The sequence below is a fragment of the Taeniopygia guttata genome, chromosome 1 (genome assembly GCF_048771995.1).
Source record: "Taeniopygia guttata chromosome 1, bTaeGut7.mat, whole genome shotgun sequence".
NCBI lineage: Eukaryota > Metazoa > Chordata > Aves > Passeriformes > Estrildidae > Taeniopygia > Taeniopygia guttata.
Window position 1 is genome coordinate 51,189,625 of NC_133024.1, and position 10,204 is coordinate 51,199,828.

A 10,204-nucleotide genomic window follows, 5' to 3' on the forward strand; every position below is an offset into this window, starting at 1 on the left:
ACAGCTATCTGAAAGGAGGCTGTAGCAAGGGTGGGTGTGGGGGGGGAGAGATCTCTTTCCTGAGCTAATTTGCAATAGGACAAGAACAAACTGCCTACGTTTTACCAAGAGAGTTTTAGATTGGGTATTAGTAAAAGATTTTCTCACTGAAAGGGTTTAGCAAGCATTGTAACCTTCTGTTGGGGGTGGTGGTAGCCATCCTGGGAGGCTTCTAAAAGATGTAAAGATGTGGTGTCTAGGCATGTGACTTAGTGGTGGACTTGGCTGTGTTATTTTAATGGTTGTACTCACTTCGGTACTGGTCTTTTCCAGCCTCAGTCTATGATTGTATGAAGCTTCTAAGCTTCTAGCGAATCAGGTTGACACAACCAGTTACATACACACGGGAAGTGAAGAATGTCAATTCTTTATGCAACAATTAGGTTTTAAAAGCATGTTCTATCTATAGCATAGCCTTAAATTGTGAAAAATCAACCTGCTAAGTGGTTAGGTGAAAAAACATGACACATATAAAAAAGCTAGCATGAAAAGAAAGGTGTTTTTGTCAAAGCTATCCTGAAAAATATGTTACAATACGGTAGCTTAAAACTATTCATTGCAGAAGGAGGTAACAAACAAGAACAGGAAAATCAATGTCCATAATGAGAATCTATTTTGTGAGGTGGTATCCTTGGCTCAAATTGGCAACAGATCAAACCTAGCTCAGGACATACAAGCAAAATAAGGTTTTATTATTCCATAGGAAATAAATGTGAAATGAAGTCTACACAGCCCCATTTCCAGAGTCTTGATAAGTATTTCAGTGACACAGTCATCTGCCATCAGACATTAGCTTCTAAGTACCAAAAATACTTTCAGAATATCCTAAAGCCATTTTGAATACCAAATCAGTGAACAACTTACACAGAAGCACATATTCCTCAAAAAGTATTACCAGAACCTTATTACCTGTTGAAAATTCATGCAGCCTATCTTAAAAAAGACAACATGCACTATAGATGTCAGCTGGAAGACTGGGCATGTCTAATGTATGCAGGATTCAAGAGCTACTTAAGAACAATTTTGAAGATTTCAAAAGCTGAAGCTTTAAGCCTCTAATGGAAGTAACTAGAAGAACAAAATAAATGCAATCATATCTCTGGTGAACTTATGTTTTGGTACCTGAATGTCAATGGAAAAGACACACATTTACAATTTTCACTTGGTGAAGTACAACTGGCTAAATATTTGTAAAACAGCAGCAACTGATGAATATGAAGTCAAATGCTATGCAGTCTGCACTGGCAATTATGGAAGCAAAATCTGACTGAATGTTATGACAGCAAATGTAAACTAATGCAAAGTTTGTTTAGAACTTAGAATTCAACAAAACAAATAAAAGAGTAATATATAAATAGTAACTATGGGAGTAACAGTAATGGTGTTGAATGTGAGAAATGCATCAGCAAGGCTGAATTTTAAAATCTTAAAATGAGAATGGGTATCATAATCCCATGGAAATGTTAAAAATATTATTCTGCATTTCTGTTTAGAAATTAACCATTTCTTCTAAGTCATTCCCAGAAATCATTACTTTATTCTGTAGTACAGACAAAAAATGCTGAAAAGTTTATTTTAATAATTTTACTTGAGACTAAAGCATTCAAAGAGTTTTTTGGGTTTTTTTTATGAAGATGACAGTATATTAGCAGGGTTTCCTTTGTCCCCATACTAAGATCATGCGAATGCTAGTGGTTTGGTCTATGTTTAAGGATAAAAACATTCTTCATGGGTAAAGTTCACCTAAATCTTAATAAAATAAAGGCTTAAGAAGATAAATAATCCTTAGCTCCCAGATGATAATCTTGTTTTTTGGAATAACCTAACTCTGTATGCACACAGGTGTCTCTGAGTATCTACAGTTATTTACCCACATACACAAACATATGTTGTGGGAAATATGAAGGCAATTCAGGATAATGTAGGCAGCTGCTTAACTCCCTTAACTTCTGGGGTAGATGATGACAGCAGCCTTAAGCACAGGAAATCAGATCAGGATTTAAGGTCTGTTCAGATGACAGTTAACACCCACGGATTCCTTATTTGAGGAGAAAACCTTGAAACACTGGCCAAAGCAACAATAAGAATAAATGAAAGTAAAAATTTGAACAATAAGACATGAGTGAATTTCTTGCAACACAAACTAATAAAAGGCAAACCCTAGCTGCAAGTAGTCTCAATCCTAATACCTCCCTATGCCATATTCTGTCTTAGAACCCTCTTCACTCTTTCAGATGCAGCATGCAGCCCAGGAATGCATGAATCATCAGATCATTGAGAGAGTTGTGAGGGGTCATGACATGCAGCTGGAAAGGAAAACACCTAAGATTTTGGGTTTTGGTAGTTGGTTGCTTTTTTTTTTTTTTAGCTTGGACGAATTATATATTTTGTAGTTTATGGGTTTTTTAAATTTATATTCCTTCCTGTTCCAAGGATCAATAATCTGCATTATCCTAAGATAGATCCTAAATTTATTTTTACCATCTTTCCTTCCAACCCCTGGAATTTTGTGGTTTCAGCATTGTAGAAGCTCACCTCTAAAGCTGTTTCTCTCCTTATGTTATTATAGCCTAGTTTCATAACACTGTCTTGCAACATGGGACATAGAGGCTGATGTCAGCTCAGACTGAGTCAAGATAAGTCTCTTATGTGTCTTACCATGACTGGCTGTTTTGATGACTAAGCTGAGAGTCAGGAAATGGGAATTATTGTTTTCTTTCTGGAAAAGAAGCTCGCTGTCTTCTATTAGAAAATTATTTATTGGAGATGGACAGCCACACCAGATGGGTCAACATAACCCCCAAAGATTTCTTATTTCTTCCAATGCAACGAAGTGCAACAAAATAACACCAGCACAGAGAAATAACCACCTTGTTTACACTTGTTTTTTGGTGGATGGGAAGCCTTCAGGTCTATTTATATCTTTCTGAAGTATGCACCATATGCTGAGGTGTGTACATTAGATTCAAGGATTCAAAATCAAAGGTGAGGGCATTTTAAATAAAAGTTGTCCACCAGTCAATGATTATAGGGATGGGACATAGCATCTGTATTGGAGAGGGGAAAGATCATCCAGTTACTTCTCAAAAATATTTTGGGGTAGTAGTTCTTACTGGCATCAAGGAGGAGAAGTAAAAATTGCTGCAAAAATATTTTAAGAGTAGGATTAAGTCAAGTGCATAAAACTAACAAAAATGCTTGAGGCATTGGTTTTGGAGTCCTTTCCTCTCACCTGCAATAGCTAAAGACATACAGACCTGTAACTCTCGGTTTCTGTGCCTCATTGCTTTTGAAGGGAAATAAAGAGTACTGAATTTTGAGAGAAGCAAAACAGAAGTCACTCATTAACAACAGTGAACCACTCAGTAACTTTTTCTCCTTGTTTTTTGGTTTTTTTTTAAGATTAAAATTATATTCTTTATGTTTTGAACAGGAGTGTGCAAAAGATACATTAGAGTACCACTTAACAAGCCTCTCTTCTTTTGCAAAAAAACATACCTGACTATACTAAGTCACTGAGGATTAAATATGGTCTTGCCTAAATCAGTTCCAGAGCAAGTGATAGCATGGCATCCTTGCTGGGAAGCCTAAGAAAAATCGAAGGGTTTTGTTGGGGTTTTTTTTTGCTTTTTTTTTTTTTTGGTTGGTTGTTTTTTGTTTGTTTGTTTTTATGTGATTGAGTTTATTTGTTTGCTTTCTTTATGGAGATGCAGGGGAGAGGGTGTGTGTCAATTGACTCATGGCTGAGCACATTATTTCCAAGTTGAGCCAAGTTGAGGCTTTAGTCATATTCCCACTATGATTAATGGAATTTGCTGGGTAAAAAGCACCTTTAAATGCAAAGGCTGCCCAAGCTGTGGCAGTCTATAATTATTTAGCTGATTAAGAGCTGTGCACCAAATTAAAGGGCTCTAACTGATGAGTGTCTAAACAAGATTTTCAGAGATTTGGATTTTTAGAAACTGCTGAGTGCCCACCCCCAGAAAATCTGTTTTTTCAGCGTAGTCTTGGGGCTTTGATTGACAAGCTGGCTAAGACTGGAGTGACTGAAAAGGTTACTGTGCCCCTCATCTCTGCTGTTCTAGAGTCAGATCCTGAACCAAGGCAGATAAACACTGTCAGCTCAGCCTCTTCAGTCGACTAACAAGCAACTTTTTCAGGTGAACAAGTCAGGGAGAGGAAGTGGTAATAGTTTTCACTTTCCCAGCCCACACTACCTCTTGCCCTACATTGGGGAATGCCTAAGAAATGAAATTTTCTAAGGGTGGGCATTCAGCAAATTCTGAGCCCCTTTTGGGAATGTTGTTTGGATAGCGATATTTGTGGATACTAAGCTAAATCATAAGGGATAAAATCCCAGATTAGAAATCTAAAAGATTTGTTCCTAAAATCCTGATTTTAGACTGGACGGTCTGCACTAACAACCCTGTAAGGCAGTTTACCTTACTGTATCACCATTTACACAAAGAAGAACTTTTTCAAGAACTGCCTTACTAACTTAATTTTCTTAAACACCTTAAGCGCTATTGACCTCGGGAGCAGGTTTTGTTACTAGAATTTCTATATATTTTATTATTATATATTATTATTTTAACATGTTTATATAGATTTATAAATATATATAAAATATATATTTACTCTATATTTTTGTGGCAAGCTTCATAATTTTGTCCTATTATTTCCATATTTTTGTTTAGCCTGTCTATTAAAGTGGTATAAAATTTTCTGTAAGAAAATAATTTTTTAGTGACCAGCAGAAGCAGAATGAGGTAAAATTTTAATTTGATGAATCTGCAAAGAGCACAATGAACTGAAGTGCCTGCCTCTCAGTAAGTAGCCCAGACTGTTCAAACATCTATAGATTTTCACATCCAGAGCCATTGACTAGATTTATGATCCTACCCTACATTGAAAGAACTCTGGGACTGTAAAAGTAAATTTTAAAAACTTTTTAATTTTAAATTCCATAAGAAAGAGCTCCCCTGTAGCAGACCAGACACTAGAAGCTGTTCTACCTCATCCAAACCCTGAAACTTCCTGGCTTTGAAAAGAGGAATGCAATAATCTTTAAAAGTGTTTCTCCTTCCACACCTAAGTAACTTGCATATAAAACTATGGAGCTGTGCTCATGCTATTTTCATATATTTGTATTATTTTGGTTTATTTTTCTCTTGCACTTTTACCACCCTTCAAAATCAGTCCCGGTCCTACATTTAAGAAGATCTGTGAATGGAATAACCTTTGCCAGCACTGTGGTCCTCTAACTTGTCCAGTCATATAAAGGGATATAGATATTCACACACAGATGTGCTAGCACAGTAGAAGTCCAAGCATTTTGGTGTCCCTGGCCTTCACACAGAACTGAGGGGATTAAAAGTATATCTAGAGGTACTTGTAGGGAAAGATGGCCTGGACTCCAATCCAGAATATTGCTGTCCAATCCACAGAATTGCTGTTCTGTGACAGAAGTGTTTTGACATAGAGAAATATCTTTCCAACCATTCAGTTGATAAGTCTATGCTTTTTCATAAAGCTGGCTAATTCAGCAAAGAATGGATCTTGGTTTCAGGGATACATAGGGTTTAAACATGTATTATTCTCTTTCAAATTACACTTTATAGCATATTAGACCCTGAGAGAAATTATTCATAAATGGCACTAATGAGTGTCAAGCTGCATTGCAAGGCATTTTGAAAATTATCCTATTAATTAATGGAGTAATTAAGCTTTTGTCAGTGACATATCATATTTCTGACAGAAATAGATGGCCTGTGTAAGTCTGTGCTAGGCAGTTATCCAGACAGCCACTGTGTTTAATGAATGGCAGCAATTTAGTCCAGGTTTATGGTGATGGGACCACCTGCATAGGGGGAGCTGGCAACCTGCATACACAAACAGCACTTTGCCCTTTTTCTCAGTAAAATTGTCTTAGTTCTAAATTGATGTAGCCCTCCCTAGGATGACACATTAGCTTTTTGTCATTAAACCATAAGTACTGTTTCTCCAAGCTTTTGTGACAAAAATGTCAATTAACTTTCAACTTTCATTTCCATTTTATTTTGTATTCTCCTTCTATTTGCATATTAATGTGAACATGGTGCAGAACTGTTAGATTAAAATACTTTGCTAAGGCTAATAGCATGTAATGCATACTTATTGACTATAATAGTTATGAAAACATAAAACTTTGAGAACAAGAGGTTTTCAAGTTGCCATCTCCTTCAGGAAAATATTTTTTCAGACACTTCTTCCATCAACCACCACCTAAATGCACTGGGTGGGTGACGTACAAATATAAGCACTAAAAGTAGGAAGAAGGGCAGGAAAAATGCCTAAATGCATATCAACACAAAAAAAAAAAAAGTGTATATATACTTTTATTCTCTTAGCAACAGAGCTGTATTAATTCTGATAATTTATATCCTGGTTTCATTTAACAATATCTTAGATGCAAAAGCAATTGTATCCAGAAGTAAAAGGGCATGAAAGGGGAAAACTGTGTTTGTGGACTGATTTTACTTCCATGTGGTTACACAGTCCATATGCTTAGATTTATGAGTTGCACATCTTAGAATACATCTGAGCATTTTCGAATGTAGATGAGCAAAATTATTGAGCCAGCACTGACATAAAATACCCACTGTCTTGCTTGGCATAAAAAGCAACTAGCTAGCTTCAGCACAACAATCAGTGCAGTTAAACACTGATTTGTGGGTGAGCACTCCATCAGTGCACTACTTGCAAGCAAAACACTCACAGTAGAATGGCAGGGAAGGTTCTTTTGCTGGTCAGTTCCAAATTCCCCCCCCCACTCCCAATTTAAAATTTTTAGAAGTCTGAATTTTGTAATTTTCATGAAGCTGCTAAACTCAGCAAAATCTAGACACTCATTGACATGCCTAAAGTGTGAAACACTTAAATTTAAAATACTGGGCCAAATCTACTCAGGATATACCTAAGTGAAACAACTAGACTCATAGCTATGATTAAATTGTACGAGATGGATAACAATAACTATCAGTGTATGTGAAATAACCACTGTGTGACCCCACTCAAAATACACGAGTCTGGACTGAAATTTCATTTGTCTGATGCAAAAAATGGATATATGGAAGATGATGCAACAGATGAAACATATATGACCCTCCTGATGATAGAGAAGACAGCTTGAATATAGGCTCCCAGGATAACTCCACTGTCCTGAAAGATTCTGGATTGGGGCTGCTTACATTTCAATTGTCAGAGGTTTTAGAATATTCTTTAAAGTATTCCCAACCTCACTTTGGGAGGTTTGGTAAGCGTCCAATACATTTAAATTAAAATGGTGATTCATTACAATGTCTAAGACACAGAGTTACTTTGTCATAAATTATAGGTAATCTGCACTCTTACATTAGCTCAATTACCAGTAATAGAGTTTTAATGCAGTACTTACATGGTGTTAGAGAGAAATCTGCGAAACTACTAGATTTATCTCAAGGAGGAAATGAAAACTAAATTGGAAAGGCTGGTACAGGAGAAATGCTGATCGGGCACCAGGGAATGGAAGTGGGGACAGAAAGTCATGTCAGTGACACGGAATGGAAAAAGATAGAGTAAATATAAGAAAGAAGATTAAAACACACAATGTGAAGCGAAAATGTAGTGTGCTAAGGACACTTAAGAAGGAGAAACAAGCCAGCAGAAACTGGTAGGGCAGAAAAGATACTAAAAGGGGGGAAATAAAGAGAATGGGAAGAGTGACAAGGACAGTTACATGTAAGTGGCCTGCTTCTAAATAAACTCTGAATAATAACATTATAAATGTAACAGAAAACACAGCGAGAAAATGCAGATTGCTTTCTCCCGCAAAACTGAGATCAAGAGAGGAAATGCAAAATGGTTTTTTCTTATTTCTAGTTTCTAATGATTCCCAGTTAGTCCTTAACTTTAAATAGCTCTGCAACTGTTGAGTACTTTAAGCCAGGGTTTTATAGGATGTAATTTTTGCAAAATCAGAGTGCAAAATCAGAAATATCTATCAGGTTGAAATCTGTCAAAATTTCACTCAAGCTACAATCCTATTTCTGTTCTTTACACATCGTTCTGTACATTTATGGACAGGTCTTTTGAAATAAAGATTGGAGGGGTATGAATTGGAATACCCACACAGCTGGAAATTTAATTATGTAGTTGTTTTGGTTTAAAATTAATTAGAGTGCAGAATCTGGGAAGTACCAGCTCTTTATGAAAAAGATGACAAAGAAATATAGTTAAAATAAAGTTTATTTTCAAAACTCTTATGCATTCTTCTCTTCCCTTATGAAATAAAACAGAAGAAAAATATGTTTGGAAAATCATCACAGGAAAAAAAAACAAACATGTACCAAACAAACAAACAAACAAACAATAAACAGGCAAACCACAAACTTTCAAAATCAGAAATGCAGGCCTGCCGCAGGGGAAAAAAAAAAATTTAAAATATCCTGGAATCTGGAAAACCCAGAATCAATATTCCTGCTCTATCATACTTTACCACATGATTAATTTAGAATGACATACAAAAGGCTCATTAAACAGCCTCAGTAATGAGGTTATTCATTAGTAATATAAGAGACTGAGATTGAAATCTTTCATCTGTCTCAGACAGCCCAAGGACATGATTCAGATGTGGTGTTTTCTCCCCAGCTTACTCTGATCACAAGGTTATTTGTAACCCTGAGATCCTGTACCTGCTCTCTGTTTGACCAGAAATTTCAGTCTGAGAACACTTCTGACTGAAAGTCCTGTAAAAAATGTTATACTCCCACCACCATGTTCCATAGTCATAGAATATGGCTGTCCTGTACCAAGACCATGACAAGTGTCAAGTCTCTTTTTTTAGGTCAATCTCCTTTAATGCTCCACTAAATTGCCTCTGCTCTGACTCATACAGTCCTTTTTGCAGCTTTAGAATCTTCTATTATTTTCAAAACCTCTTTTTATTTTCCCTTCGAGTAAAAAGTGACCATATAATTTAAAGCTTTCAGAGATTTCTGGAGTCAAATGGCCTACTATTTGCAAAATTACTTTTTAGCAAATCAGCTGTAGAAATTAAAATATTCTCTTGTATACTTTAATACTATTAATCAATTGTAGAAACAGTACTATCTTTTTTGCTGTTTTATTTTAAGGTTTTGTAATATGTACTGGAATAAGAAAACAAAAGAAAGATGTAAAATATATAGATCTTGGAAAAATTCTTCTTTGATAAAACATTTTACCAAGCTTCTAGTTTAATATATATCACACAACATGTTTTTATAAATAAAAATTAAAAAAAAAAAAAACAACAACCAACCAACCAAAACAAAATAAAAAAACTCAAAAACTACCTGAATCCCTTTGTTTTCTTTCAGGTTATATATTATGTAAACCACATTAACTGGGGAATTCATAGTTTTGTGTAATTTCTGAATTACTTGTATAAGACATTTTAACATATTAAAAAATTCTTCTGGTGAGTGAAAACAGTGATGAAGAAGACTGAAAGGAGAACAAACTGCTAGCCATGTGATCTTTTTGTTGTTTATTAGAAACAATAAATATTCCTGGATAAAAATGAGGAGCATATGGGTAGAAACCAGTATTATTTTTACAAGGCAACATTTTCTGAAAACTCCTGTGCTGGTTTCAGCTGGGGTGGAGCTGGCTTTCTTGACGAATCTATGTCTTTTTTAGTGTAACACATTTTAAATATGCCACTGTACACTGAAAGCTATGATACCAGATTGATAGCAGCAAAATACTTAAGTTCAGACTTTGTCATGCACAGACCCTTCAAATAAAAGTCACTCAGGAAAACTGGTTGGTGACTATGGTTAGTTTGGTCCCTGGTTCTCCAGTTATGCAAAAAAAAATGAACTCATTGTTTTTGTCTAGCACTGAAACAATGTATAAGCAAAGCTGAAAACCTAATGGACTTCAAAAACCTCTCTATCTTTTGTTCACAGTGTTGAATTTTTAAGCTGCAAAGTAGAAAATACACCTGAAATGAAGTGATCTGGAAGAAAGTTCTTGATTGCTGCCTAGTGTTTTGGTGAGGTACAGAGTACCTTCTGTAGTGAGAGAGACACTCTGGCCTAATTTGGTTCTATGCTATGCCATAAATGTTTCACTTATTTTAACTATTTCTAAATGGGGAAAC